The sequence below is a fragment of the Capsicum annuum genome, chromosome 1, assembly GCF_002878395.1.
Source record: "Capsicum annuum cultivar UCD-10X-F1 chromosome 1, UCD10Xv1.1, whole genome shotgun sequence".
NCBI classification, from domain to species: Eukaryota; Viridiplantae; Streptophyta; class Magnoliopsida; order Solanales; family Solanaceae; genus Capsicum; species Capsicum annuum.
Window position 1 is genome coordinate 199643739 of NC_061111.1, and position 21104 is coordinate 199664842.

Consider the following 21104-nt stretch of genomic DNA (forward strand, 5'->3'; position numbering starts at 1 on the left):
GATATACATAACTGTGTGATAACTAATTTTTCCCAAAAGTACATTATTGAATATCTTTAGATAAAATATTTCATTTCATATTAAAAAACAATAATCTTATTTTGGATGCCATCAGTGTTTGTGTTATTATATAAGGACGGTGAAGAATCAAACCTTCCGGTAGAAAAGGGAGCAGTCAAAATAAATATAAATTGGAATCAAATTAAGGTTATTTCTGCCTATTATTTTAGTCCAAATTGATGTTTTCAAATTTAATCTTACATATCTTCTATAATAAAATCAAAAGAATCATGATTTGAAAGGTTCAACATTGGAGATAAACCATCACAAGAGCAAGTTAATGAGATGAATATCATGCCAAATGTTGAAGACAAAGAAAAAGGGGTATTTTTTTTTATAAATAAACATTTTACTTATCATAGATTGATATTATCAAAATTATTCATAACCATATACCATACTAATTTTAACGGCATCAGGAAGTAGGAGTTTTCAAAACAGAAAATGTACCATCTATAGACGACGTTGAAGAGATTACTATCGTCACAAGCTTGAAAAACAAAGGAAAAAAGGTATTTTTTCATAAATAATATGTTACACCTAAAATTTTTTTGAATATAAATTAATATTATAAAAACCATAAGATCAAGGTTATGAAGGGTGGTGCATATATAATTATCTATCTAAGTAGTGGATGTTAAAATAATTAAATTATATTCCCCTTATATATTTTCTATGATTATTATTAAAAATAAGGTAGGTGGGGACCATCTTTTCTTTTATTTATTTACTTTTTTATTATAATTCCCTCAAAATAGGGTTAAGATATAAAAAGGGGAAAGGAGTTCACTGAAAGCAATTCCAGGAACAAAAGCAACCTATCACTTTTTCTTTTATTTCCTTTCCATTTGTGACATCAAAAGAAATAAAAAGTAAAGTTATTGAAAGAAAGAAAAAAGACATCGGAGAAGGGATCCCCGTAGCCTTAAGGAGCATATGAGCTAGGAAATTTTGTGGCTACTCCAAAGTATCTCAAGAATTAGTTTAAACAATCTCTAGTTGGAAATTTGAACTCCAAGAGGTAAATTTCTTATCCTATTTTTGGATATGATTATAGATATGTATTTGGTGATGTTTAATTTCTTTGCACTACTCTTTGAATTGAGTTCTTGAAAAAAAAAAAAAGGAAACTGGGAAATTTAATAAAAGAGGAGTTTTTAGGGATTTCTATCAATTGAGTGAATTTAGTATTGAATTGCATAAGCTGAGAAAGTTAGAATTCATTCCAGATTCTTGTTAGGGAATTCAATTAATTTTGGGCATAAGTAAAGATTAGAGGAATAAGTTACTAAATGCTCCTATGGATTATTGATTGACATATATGTTATTCTTATAGCTAGTGAATTGCGTATCGAATAGAAGCTGCTAGTGGTTGGAAGGATAAAGGCTTCAATATCGCGGGTTAAATTATTTGAGGCTCAAATTACTATCGTAGTTAATAAAGCATTAAGGTATGTAAAGCTAAACCTTCCTTCGCCGCTAAGGCACCACCCTACGTCTTACGTTCTTTCCCATTAGGGGACTCTCTATATTGCCTTGCATATCATTCCCTCGTTCTATCATCAAGCTTATAAGTATCTATCTTTCCCTCTTTGTGTTAAATTTTCATGATACTTCCATATTATCATAAGTTTCTATACTTGAAGTCCTTAATCCACAATATATATACGTATATCACAAGTTAGGAGTAAAACTAAATAGTAACAGTATAGTTGCACTTGTATATGTTAGCTAGACGATCATTATCGTAACTCACATGTCATAGGCCTTCAAGGCATTATCTGATAAATATTAACGACATGAGGGTACATAGGTTTGGGTTGGCATATCGCTCGACGTGATTCTGTGCACAAGATCGAGATCAGACCACTACAGTGAGCTCAACCATTGGACGTACTCGCCTTTGTGGCATCATTTGTATTTGAAGGCAGCTAGAACGTCGTGTATTGGTTTCTCATGACCTGAGCCAACATATGGCATATATGGCCTGTGGGCATACCTTTATAGTGAGCTCCTGGGTGGGGCGTACTTGGTTACAGATTGCAATTATGGTTATATATATGGAATCATAGCAACAAGTATTTGAGCAACATATGCTTTATACTTGCCTCAGATTGCCTTCGGTAAGCTATTTTATGATCATTTGTACTACTTATAGGATGAATACATCACCTAGGCAAATTACAGGCCCTATATTATAATGAACGCCTTTCTAAACATTACACAATATGCTAGTAAGACCGGTGCATAGTTTACTAGTTCATATCTTATTCGTGTTACTGTTGGCTCATACATTTTTACTTCAATATTTGACTCATATGAGTTTATGTACTTGTCCAACTGTTATTCTGTCTGCTTTCATACCAGTACATGTTGTTTATGTACTTATGTTCTGGGGGCACTACATTATATTGATGCAGGCTCAGATCCTCAGGATAGCAGACGTCCACATTATGCCCTATTGCCGCTTTCAACTAATATTTTGGTGAGTTCTATTTCTTTCTGGAGCCAGTCTAGGATTTTGATTATGTGTACAGGACTCTAGTTGGGTATGTCGGGCCTTAAGCAACTAGTTACTTTTAGTACAGTGTGTTAAACTGACTAGAGGCTTCATAGACATCATGCAATTTTGTATTGTACAGTTTTTGATAACGTAACCTCCTCATGCATATATACAACTCTTATTGGATATCCTGCTCATCATTATCCTTTAATCTTGCATACGTCATAGAGTGCATGTAAGATAGGTGTATACGGTTCTTGTCCGTTATTATCATTTTGGGGCGTGACAAACTTGGTATCAAAGACTAGGTTCACTTGTCCCAGGGAGTCTATGAAATCATTTCTAGTAGGACCTTACTTATTGATGTGTTGCGCGCCACATTAATAATTAAGGAACTACATGGATAATTAGAAATTTGACCTTCATTTTTAATCTAGATCTTACAATAGGGTTAAGTCATAGAAAGTTACTTCTGACTCCTATTCTACTTAGTTGTGCTACAAACCATGTCTGCTACAGAAAAGGATAAAGTAGCCCAGCAGGCCACTACTAGCACTACTCGGGAGGCAACCACTACTGGTAATCTCCCGTATTACTGGATCTAAATAGGACTCAAGAAAGTTTGTTGGGTTTTATACCTTCAGGTTCTCAAATGCTCGGAACGGAAGGACCTACAGGGGCTTCTGCACCTCCCGTTGTTCCAATGGTAGTTCCTATCCCGCCACCAAGTGCCTCAGACCCAAATCTTAAGGGAGCAATATAGTTACTTTCACAGTTGGTCGTTGCTCAGGCCCAGAGATAGAATGTGGGAGTACCTATTGCTACACAGAGAGGGATAGCTGAATCTAAGATCAAAGATTTCCTTCGTATGAATACACCAGAATTCACAGGTTCTAAGCTTGTAGAGGACTCTCAACAATTCATTGATGAGGCTTATAGAATTTGTAAGGTGATGTAGGTATCGAATACAGATGCAGTTGAATTAGCCGCCCATCTACTAAACGATATTATTAATTGGTATAATACATGGGTTGCCTCGAGAGGTCAAGAAGCTCTTCCAGCTATCTGGACAGAATTTGCAAAAGCCTCCATGGATCATTTAATGCCATTAGAGCTCAGAGAGAGAAAGGTGGATGAATTTCTATCCTTAAAGTAGGGTAATATTAGTGTCAAGGAGTATTGTTTGCGGTTTACACAATTGTCATAATATGCTCCTGAGGTGGTTAGCACACAAGAAAAATAGATTCATCGCTTTGTGAATGGCCTCGTGGGTCCCTAGAAGGTCCTTATTTCTGTTATTGCTATGAATAAAAATTTGGATATAGTAAGAATCATGGCACGCGCTTAGCAGTTGGAGGAGGATCAATGTAATTGTGAGGTAGATAACAAGAGGGGGCAAAGTAAAAGGGCTACGACGGCCAACTAGTATCAGGGAAACAGTGGAGCTTCCACTAGTAGAGGGCTAGCTAGGCAGACCCAGTCAGCTATGCGCTCCACATCTAATGCTCCGAGTCAGTTCTTGAGGCACAGGTATGAGTAGAGTTAGACTTCTAGAGCACCAAATTTATGACCTCATAGGGGTGCTAGTCGAGGGTTACCACCTCAACCTACATGCAGGAAGTGTGGCAGACCACATAAAGAGGAGTATCAGCATGGTTCAAATGCATATTATTGGTATAGTATAGAGGGTCAGCATCTCAGTGGTAAAGGTAGAGGTGATTGATCATAGCCTACAGGTTTTGCATCAGCTTCATCTTCATCAGTGCCTACTACTTCTCGTGGTCCTCAGGCACCAGTAGATAGAGGGCCCGATTTGAGCACTGGTCTAAACCATATGTATGCACTAATTGGTCAGCAAGATTCAGAGGCATATCCAGATGTAGTCATAGGTACCTTAATCATTTTTTCACATGGCGTATATGCCTTGATAGACCCAAGATCTACCTTGTCATATGTTATCCCATTTGTTGCTAAGAAGTTTGGAATAGAGCCGGAGTTTTTATGTGAACCATTTGCAGTATTGATTCTAGTAGGAGATCTATTATAGCTATACAGGTATATTATGATTGTTTGGTGATAGTATGTGGTCGTGCTACATTGGCTAATCTGATTGAAATTAAAATGGTCGACTTTGATGTTATTATGGGCATGGATTGGTTATCCTCTTGTTATGCTACAGTTGATTGTCAAGCCAAAATAGCCTATTTCCACTTCCCAGGAAAGCCATTCTTAGAGTGGAGGGTGATTATATGATGCTCAGAGAGAGGTTTATTTTCTTTCTTAAAGCACAAAAACTTATCGCAAAGGGGTGTTTATATCACCTAGTCCAAGTGAAAGACATTGAGGTCGAAAAGAAGGTACCAACTCTAGAATCTGTACCAGTGGTGAATGAGTACTTAGATGTGTTTCCTGATGAACTTCCTAGATAACCTCCCGTCAGAAAGATCGATTTTGGTATTGATATAGATCCCGATACCCGACCGATATCAATTCCACCTTGGAGAATAGCACCTGCAGAATTAAGAAAGCTAAAAGACTTACTTGATTAAGGCTTCATTCAACCTAGTATATCACCTTGGGGTGCACCAGTACTTTTTGTACGCAAAAAGGATGGCACATTGTGAATGTGTATAGATTACAGGCAGCTGAACAAAATGACAATAAAGAATAAGTACACTCTCCCCCAAATAGATGATTTATTCGATCAATTGCAGGGATATAAATACTTTTAAAAGATCTATTTGAGGTCCGGTTATCACCAGTTAAGAATTTATAAAGCAGATATTCCCAAAACAGCCTTTCGAACAAGATATGGGAACTTTGAGTTTCTTGTCATGTTATTTGGACTAACGAATGCTTTGGCAGCTTTCATGGACATGATGAACAGGATTTTCAAACCTTTTCTTAACATGTATGTGATTGTATTTATAGATGATATTTTGATATATTTACGTAGTGAAGTGGAGCATGCAGATCATTTGAGGACAGTATTATAGACACTTAGAGAGCACTAGTTGTATGCTAAGTTCTCTAAGTGTGAGTTTTGGTTGACCTCGATAGCCTTTCTTAGTCATGCGGTGTCTGGGGAAGGCATCAGAGTAGATTTTTAGAAGATAGAAGCTGTGAAAAATTGGCCTCGACCAACTAATCCTACTGAGGTATGCAGTTTCTTGGGGCTATCTGGTTATTATAGGAGATTTGTAGAGGGATTTTCCTCTATTTCTGCCTCATTGACCAAATTGACATAGAAACCAGTTAAGTACCAGTGGTTAGATGTTTGTGAAAAAAGTTTTCAAGAGTTAAGACATAGGTTGACTACTGTGCCAATATGAGCCTTGCCAGAGGGCACCGAAGGATATGTGGTGTACAGTGATGCTTCAGGTGTTGTCTTGGGTTGCGTCCTAATGCAACATGGAAGATTTATAGAGTATGTGTAACGACCCGAGACTACCCCCGAGTTGTCACACGGTGCTGAGGACCATAAGTGATCCTAAGCTAACCCTTGTACTTGCATAACTCATAAGCAATTGAAACAAATACATAAGTTCGAAATGAAATAAGCGGAGGATAAATATTTAGCTGAACATCTTCAAAACAAACTATTAAATTATTACAACTCTGCTTTATACAAAACCAAAACTGAAATCCAATACATTAACTCTACTGACTATCTACGAAGCCTCTACTAGTACTGACTATAGGTAGCCGGGACATGACCCCCAGCTATCCCAAATCAATACGACTGAATAAAGAAAAAAAAATACTACTCAAAATATGACTGACTTGAGCCCTTGAATCGAAAGGACTCACCACCTGCTAACTGAAAGTTACAAGCTGTCTGAATATGATATGCACACTACAACTCGTACCTACATTATAAGATAATGTAACATATAGACATATATGTGGATCAGTACTTTTGGAATGTACTGATCATGTGGGGGTGAATAGATAAGAAAAACAATATCTCAATGTTTATATAAACTGGTAAAAGAATGCATGCTAAGTGTAAATGACTCACTTTGGCTTGAATAACTGAAAACTGAAAATCATAAATCATGAATGATAAAACATACTGTATAAATCTCGTGAGCTATAACACTTAGTTCTAAAAGTTGTATCTTTACTCTTTCTAGTGGGAATTTCTTCTAACCGACATAAACCATATGAGCTGTTATGGAGTCCAACATCTCATACCCACGTTGGTAGATTTGTTCTACCCTTGCCATCGGAATAGAACCTAGCTAAGAGTGATCACTGACTTAGCCCACTATGGGCGCTTAAACCTACGATGGCTCATAGTTCTGGGGAATGAGACCTTGGAATCATCCCCAACTCGGTGCTAAATACTACTCCCATACTTATCGCTCAGAACTTTAAGAAATCCACCTTAAAATAGCACAAGGTTTTAAAATGAAAACAAAAATGCTTCTCTTTCTTTAAATATCAAACTATATGAACAATGTGGATTCCTTATCCTAGCTTAGGATCAAAAGATCATTTTATTTTCTCAAAATCTTGGTAAACAATTATCAAAAGCAACTTAAGACTATAGTCTTCTTGAAATCTCAAACACATTCTTGATATGGATTACCAAATAAGACTTAAGAGCATGATATTCTTAAAATCTCAACGCTTGGACTGTGGGCTTAAAATTCATGCTTAAGCTAATGACAATTCACAACAAACCTTCATGCTAAATGTCATTCTTGAAATCATTCAGCAATATCGATTCATAAGAAGAAAGTGCAATTCATGATATAAATCTTCAATTCAAATCATAAGTAGGTAAGATAAATATGCACTTCAATACTTAAAGCATTTATAAATTCATAAACTCAAAACAATATAATTTGGGTATGAACCCTAATATGAAATTCATGAAATCTTAAATTAAAAACAAGTTTTGGGCACAAGGATGAAAGGGTATCCTTGTTCATAAATCCCATACACCTTAATAGGTTTTATTTGATGTAGAGAACTTGACTTGGAAACCTTGGGGATGTTCTTGAAAACTTTTCTTGGAATTCTTGAACTTAAGAACTCAAATTCTTGTTTATCTTGAAGATATTGTAATGAAGTTTTGAATTTCTTGGATAGATGAACCTTAATTTATTGATTGTCTTGAAGAAAATTTGATGAAGTTCTCGGTGTTCTTGAGGGGGCCTAGGGTTTTCTTGGAGAGAAAAAGATGAATAAGAATGTGTATAATGCTTTTGGGAGTTGAAATTAAGTGTTATGGGAGGACTTGGGTGAAGGAAAGTGACCAAAGTGCCCCTAGACCCTTTAGAAACTGAATTAGAGTGTGAAACATTTTCATAACGTGTTGGCCGATGCTTCGCATTGCTATCGCGTCGTCTTACTGCCTCACACAAAAAATGCTATAACTTTTCGCTCGGGTATCGGATTTAGGCAAAATTGGTATCGTTGGAAAGCTAATTCAATTATCTACAATTTGATGGGTATTAAGCCTCAAAATTATTTGTATATAAAAATTTATACATGTTTAAAGTATACCCTTGTAGAATTGAATACCAAACTTTGGACGAATCAAAGGCTCTAAGCTCAACTTTGTTCTAAGTGATTCTTATGAACATTTTTCACCTCAAAAGCAAATCAAACATGAGGATAAATATCATCAAACTCATATTTTCATGGGAATCATTTAGACTATAGCTTATACACGTAGGAACGACAGTTCAAAGACTAGCCCAAAAATGCGGGGTATTACAGTATGCTTCTCGACAATTAAAGAAGCATGAACAGAATTATCCCACTCATGAATTAGAGCTTGCAGTTGTAGTTTTTGCGCTTAAAATGTGGCACCATTATTTATATGGACTGCATGTTGATATCTATACTGATCATAAGTCTTCAATATCTATTCAAGTAGAAAGAGCTGAACTTAAGGCAAAGGAGATAGCTAGAATTACTAAAGGATTATGATGTCAATATTCTCTATCATCCTGGTAAAGATAAATTGTAGCTGATGCTATTAGTCGACTATACATGGGCAGTCTAGCACACCTATTACTTGTTCAGTGGAAAGTAGCAAGAGATGTTCACAAATTGGCCAATATTGGCATTCGCCTTATGGTTTTGAAGATGGTGGCGTTGTGGTACTCAATATAGCTGAGTCGTCACTTGTGGCATTGGTTAAATAGAAGCATTATGATGACCCTTTATTGATCCAATACAAAAAGGGAATTCAACAATATCGAATCACGACATTTGAACTAGCAGGTGATGGCACCTTGAGGTGTCGAGGTAGATTATGTGTGCCTGATGTAGATGGGTTGCGACAATAGATTATGGCTGAGGCACATTGCTCTCGTTATTCAATTCATCCCGTCTCTACAAAAATGTATCATGATCTTAAAGAGATCTACTGGTGGAACGACATGAAGAAAGACATAGCAAAATATGTGGCACAGTGCTCTAATTGTCAGCAAGTGAAAGTGGAATATCAAAAACCCGGTGGCCTAGCTCAAACCTTTAGTATTCCTATGTGGAAATGGGATGCTATTAATATGGACTTCGTTTTAGGCTTATCTTTTTATTATCGGAAGTATGACTCTATTTGGGTAATAGTTGATTGGTTTACGAAATCAACTCATTTTCATCTTGTTCAATCTACCAGCTCGGCTGAAGATTATGCCAAGCTATATGTAAAAGAGATTGCTCACCTACATGGGACCCCGATGTCCATTATTTTAGATAGAGGTTATCCATTTAAAGCTCAGGTTTGGAAATCTTCCATAGGAGCTTGGGTACGCAGGTGAACCTTAGTACTGCATTTCATCCACAAATAGATGGCCAAGCTGAGCGCACCATCCAGACGCTCGAAGACATATTGAGAACATGCGTACTTGATTTTAAAGGTAATTGGGGTGATCATTTGCCTTTAATAGAATTTGCATACACTAATAGTTATCACTCCAGCATTGACATGGCTCCTTTCACTCCAGCATTGACATGGCTCCTTTCACTCCAGCATTGACATGGCTCCTTTTAAAGGTTCTTTTGGAGAAACCAGAATGTAGAAGAAGCCACCTGAAAAGAAAAGTGGATATGAAAACTAAATATCTTTATTTGTTCCAAAACTACTAGAAGGTTCTTGAACTACTTGTCCCTTTATATGACCATTAGTTTCTACTATATTTTGTTCTGTTGATATCTGATTCTATCCTGATATGTTTAGGTACATGATTTGTGCCTATAAATCTTGAGATTTATATGGAAACAACATGTAGATGCAGAGTATAAGGTAAGTTACATGGTTGGTTATGACTTTTAATGGTGTTTAAGGCCAAGAGGAGCCTCGTGTACTCTTGTTTTTTAGTTTAAGGCCAAGCAGAGCCTCATGTATTATCTGTTGAGTATTATATGTGTTGTGAAACTCTGTGAAGCGTATTGGAACGTATTTTGGTTAGCTAACAAGTACCCGATAGTCCTATTTATAAAGGAAACTCTAGTGAAATTTTTGGATATTTGAAGAGTTAGTAAAATTTTAAGGCCTTATGATGGGATAAAGTGAGACCGAAGTTAGTTAAATGATCTAGTAAAAGTCTTGGATTGTGGTGGGTTGGAGAGTAATCTTCAAGCATCATTCAAGGGCGAATGATCCTAAGTGGGGGAGGTTGTTACACCTCAAAATTTTTTGAATCTAAGTTAATATTATAAAAGCCATAAGATCAAGGTTATGAAGGGTGGTGCATATACAATCATCTATCTCAGTATTGGGTGTTAAAATAATTAAATGATATTCCCCATATATATTTTCTATGGTTATTATTAACAATAAGGTAGGTGGGGACCATCTTTTCTTTTATTTATTTACTTTTTTATTATAATTCCCTCAAAATAGGGTTAAGATATAAAAAGGGAAAAGGAGTTCACTGGAAGCAATTCCAGGAACAAAAGCAACCCGTCACTTTCTCTTCTGTTTTCTTTCCATTTGTGACATCAAAGAAAAAAAAGGAAAGTTATTGAAATAAAGAAAAAGAATATCAGAGATAGGATCCCCATAGCCTTAAGGAGCATATGAGCTAGGGAATTTTGTTGCAACTCCAAAGGATCTCAAGAATTAGTTTAAATAATCTCTAGTTAGAAATTTAAACTCCAAGAGGTAAATTCCTTATCCTACTTTTGGATATGATTATAGATATGTATTTGGTGATGTTTAATTTCTTCGCACTACTCCTTGAATTGAGTTCGTAAAAAATAAAACAAAAATGAGAAATTTAATAAAAGAGGAGTTTTTAGGAATTTCTATCAATTGGGTGAATTTAGTATTGAATTACATAAGCTGAGAAAGTTAGAATTCATTCCAGATTCTTGTTAAGGAATTCAATTAATTTTGGGCATAAGTAAATACTAGAGGAATAAGTTATTAAATGTTCCTATGGATTATTGATTGACATATATGTTATTCTTGTAGCTAGTGAATTGCGTATAGGATAGTAGGTGCTAGTGGTTGGAAGGATAAAAGCTTCAATATCGTGGGTTGAATTATTTGAGGCTCGAATTACTATCGTAGTTAATAAAGCATTAAGGTATGTAAAGCTAAACCTTCCTTTGCCGCTAAGGCACCACCCTACGTCTTATGTTCCTTCCCATTTGATGTTATTATAATCCTCATGAAAAATGAAAGTGGACTGTCTATATTGCCTTGCAAATCATTCCCTCGTTCTACCATCAAGCTTATAAGTATCTATCTTTCCCTCTTTGTGTTAAATTTTCATGATACTTCCATATTATCATAAGTTTCTATACTTTAACCCCTTAGGCCACAATATATATACGTATATCACAAGTTAGGAGTAAAAGTAAATAGTAATAGTATAGTTGCACTTGTATATGTTAGCTAGACAATCATTATCATAACTCACATGTCATAGGCCTTCAAGGCATTATCTAATAAACATTAACGATAAGAGGGTATATAGGTTTGGCTTGGCATATCGCTTGTGATTCTGTGCACAAGATCGAGACCAGACCACTATAGTGAGCTCAACCATTGGACATACTCGCCTTTGTGGCATCATTTGTATTTGAAGTCAGCTGGAACGTCGTGTATTGGTTTCCCCTGACTCGAGCCAACATATGGCATATATGGCCTACGGGCAGACCCTCATAGTGAGCTCCTGGGTGGGGGCGTACTTGGTTATAGATTGCAATTAGAGTTATACATATGGAATCATAGCAACAAGCATTTGAGCAATATATGCTTTATACTTGCCTCAGATTGCCTTCGGTAAGCTATTTTGTGATCATTTGTACTACTTATAGGATGAATACATCATCTAGGCAAATTACAGGACCTATATTATAATGAACGCCTTTCTAAACATTACATAAGATGCTAGTAAGACTGGTGCATAGGTTACTAGTTCATATCTTATACGTGTTACTGTTGTCTCATACATTTCACTTCAATATTTGACTCATATGAGTTTCTGTACTTGTCCAACTGTTATTATGTCTGCTTTCATACCAGTACATGTTATTTATGTATTAATGTTCTTGGGGAACCATAGTTTTCTTATGCAGCCCCAGATCCTTAGGATAGCAGACGTCCACATTAGGCCATGTTGCCGCTTTCAGCTGATATTTTGGTGAGCTCCATCTCTTTCTGGAGTCAGTCTAGTATTTTTATTATATGTACAGGACTCTAGTTGGGTATGTTGGGCCCTAAGCAACTAGTCGCTTGTAGTATAGTGTGTCAAATGACTAGAGGCTTCATAGACATCATGCAATTTTGCATTGTACAATTTTTGATAACGTAACTTCCTCATGCATATATACAAATCTTATTGGATATCCTGCTCACCATTATCTCTTAATCTTGTGTACGTCATAGAGTACGTGTGAGGTAGGTGTATACGGTTCTTGTCCGTCATTATCATTTTGGGGCGTGACATAATAGTTAGACATAGATTGTTACAGATATTAATTTACCTTTAATTCTTTAATGTTATGATTTTTTTGAGTTGAGATTGTGATGCAAATTGAATGGCGTGTCTGTCAGTTCTATTAGCATTACAATATGTAGGTGATATGTTATATGTATATTATTATATTATACATATGCAACACATAAAAAATTTGACGGCTTTATTAAACAATGCAATTCACATTTTTTATTTGTAGGTTATCGGCAACACTGATAAATCAATAGGCATTGAGTCTGGTGATGCTACAATGGAGGATGTTTATTTTGATTGGAACCGCAGTCCTATACATCAACAATCTGAGGTTACACATCTCATATTTTAATGCTTTCAATTAAAACAATAAACTTAGTTATGTATATGTTTTATGTTATCTCTACAAGGATATTGAAGGATGTAGTGAGAATATTGAAACTGTCACATTAGATGCTCTTGTCGAATCTGTGGAAAATCAAAAATCGAATAACCCTAATATTGGAACATCTAGTACCGTGAATATCCATAAAGATCATATGGTAAATACATGAAGTCATTTTTTTCATATATAGGTCAAATATGTTAAAAATCTCATATTTTAATGCTTACAATTAAAACAATAAGAATTAAAACAATAAGATGACTTACTTTTATATATGTTTTATGTTATCTATTCAAGAATATTGAAGGAGGTAGTGCGGATATTAGAACTGCCACATTCGATGCTCTCGTCAAAGCTGTGGAAAATAAGAAACCTAATAATGTTAATGTTGGAACATCTAATACGGTGCATATCCATAAAGATCAGTGGGTAAACTCATAAAATCATTTTTTTAAATTACGTGTCTAATTTTTCACATATGACACTACTTTTACTAATGCTTTTAACCAAAACTAACACTAAAAACATAATATTTAATGTTAAGATGATTACTCAAGTACACTTCCTAAATCTGCTCAAGATGAGTTAGATGCCATATTAGAAGGTCTTGCAGCACCGGTGAATGAACTACCTCTAGAAGTCGCTCCCCCGTCAAAAGAAATCGTGACTCAACACCCTATATCTGATAGTCAATTTCCTCCAGATTTTTTTGATGCAGTTGTTGCAGCTCATAAAGCTATAAAAACCCCTGCTAAGAGAACCAGGACTGAATCCAAAGTTTTAAAGTCATCATACTTGACAGAATTTGCTTCTGGTTCAAAAGTCATTGAGGATCAAACCGAAGAAATGAAATAGAAATTCGCATTTGATGGTTTTCTAATATCTGGCTATATGCCAAGGGGTGTAATTAAACAGTACAAACAGTGGATTAAGGAAGGTATATTGAAGTTTCATGCTAAAAAGTAAGTTTTATCATTAGTAAAGTGGAAATTTTTGTCAATAGGAGTATACTACTATTTTTTTCGTACTAACAAAATTTTTTTATATATATAAAAATGAATGATGATCACTACAAAGCAAAAGCCTCTGCTCTTGGAGCTCAAGATATCGATTTTGTTGTTGCTCATGCATGATCAAAGAATTGATTTTTCTTGATGTCTCAAATGAATTCATGTTGGAATGATGAGGTATTTAAACTTTTTAATTTTATAATCTTTCATATTTACATTCATATCACTAAGATCATGAGACTTACATATACAAAATTTTGTTAAGTTTTTCGAAAGAGTCAGTTGTAGAATGATTTTTTTTTTGCACGTAACAGTTACATATATGTATGCCTGTTATGTATGTGAATTAACAGAATTTAAATAGTTGCCTACCTGGAAATCTTATGCATGCCTACAGTTCACAGTATATATATATATATATATATATATATATATATATATACCTAATTGCAAATTACAATACATTTTTGTATTTGCTATATGTCTGCCTTATTTTATGTATATTTTTCTAGTTGACATGTATGTTCAAATGATAATGTTTTGATACCTATGCATATTAGAGCATTGCTTTGTATATGCAGTACCAATTTTATAAATGTCAGATCACTCGGGTTATGTACATTACCCTTAATAGTTATGTGTTATATTTTCTTCTCACATAACTTATTACAAACATATAAATATGTTCACAATTTGTCAGTGTGAAAAGATGCACTATTTTTATTTAATTGCTATATTTCTACATATTATATGTATATGCATGCTTATTGCGATGTATGTTCAAATTCTTTTTTAATCTGCATGACCTGTATATTACATACATGATGATCTATGACATAATGCTATTCTTTATTTTTCAATTTGTAGCATATTGATGTGATATTCTATCACTTGAGAAAGAAATCAAAATTAAGGGAAGATCAAGAATACAGATTCACAACAACAAATTATTTTTTCAAAAACTACATTGGAAGACATACTATAGATATTATCACGGTGATATAGATACAGTACTTTCTACACCATGGAATTATGCTCAGTCTATAGTTGTGGCCCAAAATGAAGAGGCAATAACAAACATAATCAAGGGATATTGCATGCCAGCTGGGTTGCCATGGCACCTAGTTGATGAGGTGTATATTCCCGTCAATTGCAATAAAAAGTTTCATTGGGTGTTAGCTGTTATTGCCTTAAAGGATAGAAGCATATGCGTCTATGACTCACTGTCCAATCTAAGAAATATGGAATCCATTATTGAGATCCACAAGTTGGTTGTGGTGTTGCCAACTTACTTGTCTTACAACGGATATTTTTAAAAAACATCTCGTACAAATTGGGCAAATCTTGAAGCATATAGGGATAAGATGAGTCAAAAGACACAGTTTGTGAATCAACATCCCTTCGAGGTTGAGTATGTACAAAACATTATGCAACAATAATGTGACAGCGTGTAAGTATACTTCCATTTTTTTTTGTGAACTATTATTGTACATGTGTTATACGAAATAACATCTAAGGTTTTTTATGCCTTTCAGGAATTATAGAGTCTTTATTGCTGGGTATGCAGAATACCTAAGTGAAGGAATGGACGTGTCTTCTGTTGGTTTTGAAGCAGAATACCATCGAATGTGATACGCGTCACTCCTTTGGAATTACGGTATTCGAAAAGCAAAGAAAGGTTATATTAGTGAAAATAATGACCCTCCAAGACCAAGGACAAAAACTATACCATTTTCTGATGAAAGTGGAATAGTTAGCATTGAGTAGTCTTAGTGATGAAATAGTGAAGACTTTTTCTATGAATTTGTTAGGAATGTTGAATGTTAAACTACTTTAGATGTTTTGAACGGCAGAATACAAAGAATTTATTTTTAGAGATGAATATGATGGAGACCTTTTTTTCTATGAATTTGTTAGGAATGTTGAATTTGATGTTTCAAACAAAGATATGTTTGAACGATGAGGAAAAAATTATTTGCATGATTATTGTGTCTTGTACATTACATATTGAATTTTGCGTATAATAACATACATACATATATATATATATATATATATATATATATATATATATATATATATATATATATATATTTAAATTTGCAAAAATAATGGCATAGCTTAAACATTAAACACATAACTGCTGTACAACAATTCTTAATATTTTTTTTATATAAAGTTATCGATCCTATATAATTCTTACGGGGTGTAAACGTGTATATGATCACCTATACATAAAATTTATATTCATAAGTGTATATGTATTTTAGAAACTATACATAGTTAAGTTAAAGTCTTTTAAATGGTTATGTTTGCTAAAAAATATACATAATTGTGTTTTGTATGTTGCATAACATACATACAATTAGTTACGTAATTTGCACCTTATATTGCTTTCAGGGTGTAAAAGTGTATATGGTCGCCTATACATAGAATTTAAATTCAATGCAAATCAATTAAGAAATCAATAAATATTTATATTTTCATACATAAATTTTTCATAGCTTTAACGTATACATAATTCAATTGTACACAAAAGAAGAATCATATTTATTTCAATCTATCAACACACATTCTACACTGTTTTAAAAAAAATCAAATAAATATTTTTCAAGAGTATAGGCAAAACTAATAACCTGCATTTTTTTATTATACGTGTATATCTATAATATATTAAAAGCCTGAAGGCCCTTTGAAAAGTGAATTGAACTTTTTGCCCTTCATTAAAAGAATCCGCTTTAGACAAAACTGTCTTTTACCCTTTTTCCTAAAATTTAATTCTTCAAAATAAATATATTAAATTTTTCCAAGAATTAAATTCTTCCCAAATTTATTTTGATTTGTACGTGGTTTATTTCACCAAAAAAACACCCTAAATTTCTCCATAATTAACCTTTTCCAAATTTAGCTTTTCCCCATTTTTTATACGTTTTTTTCCTTCTTGTAAAACATACAGCCCTTTTTTTATTTTATCCTATTTGGTTCCTTCTTTGTTTCTTACAACTCACAAACACCCTATATTTCCTTGCAATTAAATTTTTTTCAAATTTAACTTTTCCCTCTTTTTTTTAATCCTATTTGATTCCTACTTGATTTTTTTCAACCAAAAAACACACGCATACTTGGTTTCACCAAAAATTACATTCAAATTTGTCTTGGTTTGTACCTTCTGTCCTTTTATATAAACCCTTGAGCTTTTTCCATTGTTCATCGTCATAAACAGTTGCATCTTTCATTGTTTTTCATCTCATCACAGTTTCAACAATTTTATTTTCAGGTTTTAGATCGTAATATCATCTCTCCCTTTTTACATTGTTAATTTAAACACAATATTACTTGTTATGCCAACTTAAATTGCTTAGTTTAATTTAGTGTAGTGTGTATCTTAATGTGACCTGTTAATTCAATATATTATGAATTCTACGTTGTTATCGTTCTATGTGTCGTTTTAATATGTGTTGTTTTAATAGAATATATTATAATTTATGTTTCTCATAACTTTCTTTATCTACCCGCCTACCAAGAAGATTCACATATTCAGGTATAATTCTTCTCATCTCACAAATTTACCTCTATTATGAAATTCTACGTTCTTATCATTCTAACTTTTATTTTCTTAAAGATTATTTAACGGATCCTATCACCGAAGTTGTGAGTATCAACACTTTGAAGTCAAGGGATTATATCTGGATGATCAAAGTCTTGGTCATCAGAAGCGGCCCAACGAAGCCGTTTAAGAATAGAGGCGGTTCTCGAAAAATGGTGATATTAGTTGATGAGGAGGTAATATTATTCTTTCATACCTCACGTGTTTAATAAACCTAAGCAATTTATTCTTTTTGCCTTTAGTAGGTCGTTCTGTATTCTCTCATTATATGTAGCTATTTTCTGGTAACTAAAATCCTAATTAAATTACTCTAGAATTAATTTATCCCGCTTGAAAAGTGAAACAAAATAATGTCAAGTTTAATGGAACAAATATATGTTATTGTTTTTGCCTTTAGTAATTGGTTGTTCTGTATTCTCTCATTATACGTAGCTATTTACAGCTAACTAAAAGTAACCTCGTGATAGCTTCACACATATCAACAAATACATATCTTCTCACTTTCTGCTTTACTCTTATATCTATCAATTTCATATTATGCTTCTTTTTTTCAAGGTACAAAAATTAATGGTACACTTTTCAATGAACATATTGAAATGTTTGGACATTCTTTACAGCAATCCAAAGTTTGCTATATCATAAACGGTCGCATTACTGGGGTCAATTCTAATTTTCAATCCGTTAATAAGGACATTGAACTTGGATTCTTAACATCCACTATAGTTCAAGAATATCACAGCCCTTTTTTTACATTTTCTTTTTCTAAGATTTTTGTTTCATTCGAAGATGAAAAATTGCATACCAAAGAAACAATAGTAGGTAATTCCTTTAACTTCCATCAAGTAATTACCATTGTCGTAAATTTAATATTTTACTATTATTTATCTACTCATACATAATTAATATTTTTTTCAGATATATTTGGCATTTTCGTCAGTTCTAAGTTGTTCATAAAAGGCACAATCCGAAGAGAAATAGTACTTATGAATGAAGAGTAAGTTAAACTTAATTTTTTTACAAAGCAAAAGTCTTTGTATAATATATAAACTGTCTTATTAATTTACTAATTTAATCTTATTTTCTTTGTTTGAAAAATAAAGGTGTGATAGAAAAACTATCACATTATGGGGCGAATTCTTTGAAATAAATGACGCGTTGCTAGAAAAGCTATCTGCAGAAAATTCTGTCGTGGCATTTTGTGATTTAAGGACTACATTATATCAAGGTATGTACTATCATTAGCAATTACAACATTTACAATAAATACTGTGTTATTTTTTTTCTCCTAACATTTTATGTTGCATGAAATTTCGGCCTATCTTCTACCTATGCCAGTAGTATGTGGGTAGACCCCACATTTGAAAAACCAACATCTCTCCAAGAATGGTAATATGTCTATTCATATTCATGTAAATAAATTATAGTAGACTATTTTTATTATAATACACTAAGTAACAAACATGCAGGTTTATTTCCCAGAAGAAAACTCATAATGATATTACTTTACTGCCAACTAAACAAATTAAAAGGGCCAAAGAAATGACAATTGTTGAAATCGCAGATTGTTTATCTTGTGATAAAGAGGTACTATTTTGAACTACAATAATTTAATATTTTGTTTTTTCCTTAGTACGACGCCTAACTTTTCTTTCTTCTCTGTAGGTTAAGTATGACAAATTTAGCTCAACTATCGCAACTATAGTGAATAGTAATGAACCCTACTATGATTCTTGCACCAATTGCTATAAAAAAGTGAAAATCGATGATAACATTGCAAAATGTCCTGGCTATCCCACCGAAAAAATTACTTATGCCAACAAGTAACACACATAACAACCATCAAATTACTTTCAGCCATTTGAACGTTCAGAAAATGAGATAAATGTCTATTTTCCACTAACTTTACAGATTTTTTCTAAAATTGGATGTATTTGTTGGGGATGAACGTTGTTCCGTTACATTGTTTGAGGCTACAAAATCCTTGGTTGGTTGCGATGTTACAACATATAAGCAATCAAATTTGAAAAAGGTCATATTACACTATTCTTTAACACTTATCAAGCACTAAAATAATCAACTTTATTTTGAATTCAACGAATTATCCTTTGCTAATTAATACATTCTTTTCATGGATATAGAAAGAGGAATCCTCATTTTATCAGAACTTGATGCTAAGTACAAAAAAAGTCTTCACATTTCTCATCAAAATTGATGCAAAAAGTGAAGGAGATCGAGCAGGCAGATGAATCATTGCAGAAGAAGTCCAAGAAATTAAAGAGATTGTTACAATTAACATAGTAGATGAAGACATCAACTCAGAAAACTCACTCAACGGGATCAAAAAAATGAAAAACCATGATGACACATTGTATCATAAAAGAATCAATGTAGAAAAGAATTAGTCATTTTTTTCTCTAGGAATAGGTTAATATTTTTTCAGTCTCGATTGTTAATGGGTAGTTCTTCATTCTTTGTGCTTTTTTCTATTTTAAACGCAAAGCAAATTCTGTTGGCATAACAAATAATATTGATTATTAGATCTTTCTCTAACTTCATCTAGCTATACACTATTTATTTTCACTTATAATATGTTTTAATAGCTTATTCTATATCGCAGGTTATTATTCGTTAAGCACATGGCACAAGGTAGCTTTTAAAACTAATTGATACATAAAACTTTAATTCATTTTTTATCACTTTAATGAATAATTTTATTATTTTTCTATATAGATCAAGAAAAAGTTAATAAAGTTATTCGAATGCATAACAAATATTGTTGCACTTGCAACAAATTTAAATGCTGCAATCAACAATTCTGACAAACAAGAAGATTCAGGTACCCACTTTAAATTTAAATCTTTTATAATATAGTTTTGACTAGATAGAAAAAACACATAAAAAACAGTAAACTTAGCTCTCTACTAACAACAATAAATTCACTCGTTTACAAAATAGAAACACATTTACCAACAATAAGAAATTAACTAGATGTTCATTACTAACCTCAAAGAAGATAAATAAGGGACCCTTTTAGTGTAGAAACTTTGTTCTTGCTAGCTAAGACCTGCAAAAAAAATATGTGTACTATAGGTTCTAACCATACAAGCAGCGAGAACGAACAAAAGATGAAAATAAGATATTAACCTGTAATCGAGGTTGACTGGCCATTGAAAAAAACTTCAACTTATTCCACTTATCACTAAGCTTCTGAGCTGCCTTTAAGAAGTACCTGGCATCAGTCCATAGAAGTGCTTAATTCTTAGTTATAACCGCCAACATATGGTTAAATAACATCGATCCACCAGTTCCTGTGAATCCAGATCCAGTAAAACAACACCAACGTCAATACTTTTCATATCTTCCTCTTTAACAAATTTGCACTTCTCTTCAGTGTTTCGCAACCCCTCTTCGATTCAACCACTGCTACTACATAAGCTAATATCCATATAACATGTAGCCACACCAGAATCGGTATGATCAAACTTAGCCCACCAAAAAATATGAAGACACTCAAGCCTTCGTCGACTTCAGTTAGTCTTACAACTTGAGGAACATGCAACACAAAAGTCAATAATTGGTCCCACTAGCTGTTTTAATGAAAATTAAGCAACAA

At 33.4% G+C, this 21104-nt stretch overlaps 1 long non-coding RNA gene across 4 annotated transcripts; it reads left to right on the forward strand.

Moving 5' to 3' along the window:
• The first annotated feature begins 828 nt into the window (after window positions 1-828).
• On the forward strand, window positions 829-15857 carry LOC107843961. 4 transcript variants are annotated; one of them, XR_007047614.1, is made up of 8 exons: window positions 829-1081; window positions 1397-1511; window positions 2481-2545; window positions 12103-12180; window positions 12716-13836; window positions 13952-14061; window positions 14752-15334; window positions 15420-15857. It is a non-coding gene; the product is annotated as an uncharacterized LOC107843961 (long non-coding RNA). The 4 variants fall into 4 exon arrangements; XR_007047619.1 differs by having other exon boundaries at window positions 12716-12820; window positions 13578-14061; XR_001666530.2 differs by having other exon boundaries at window positions 12716-14061.
• Window positions 15858-21104: the final 5247 nt, after the last annotated feature.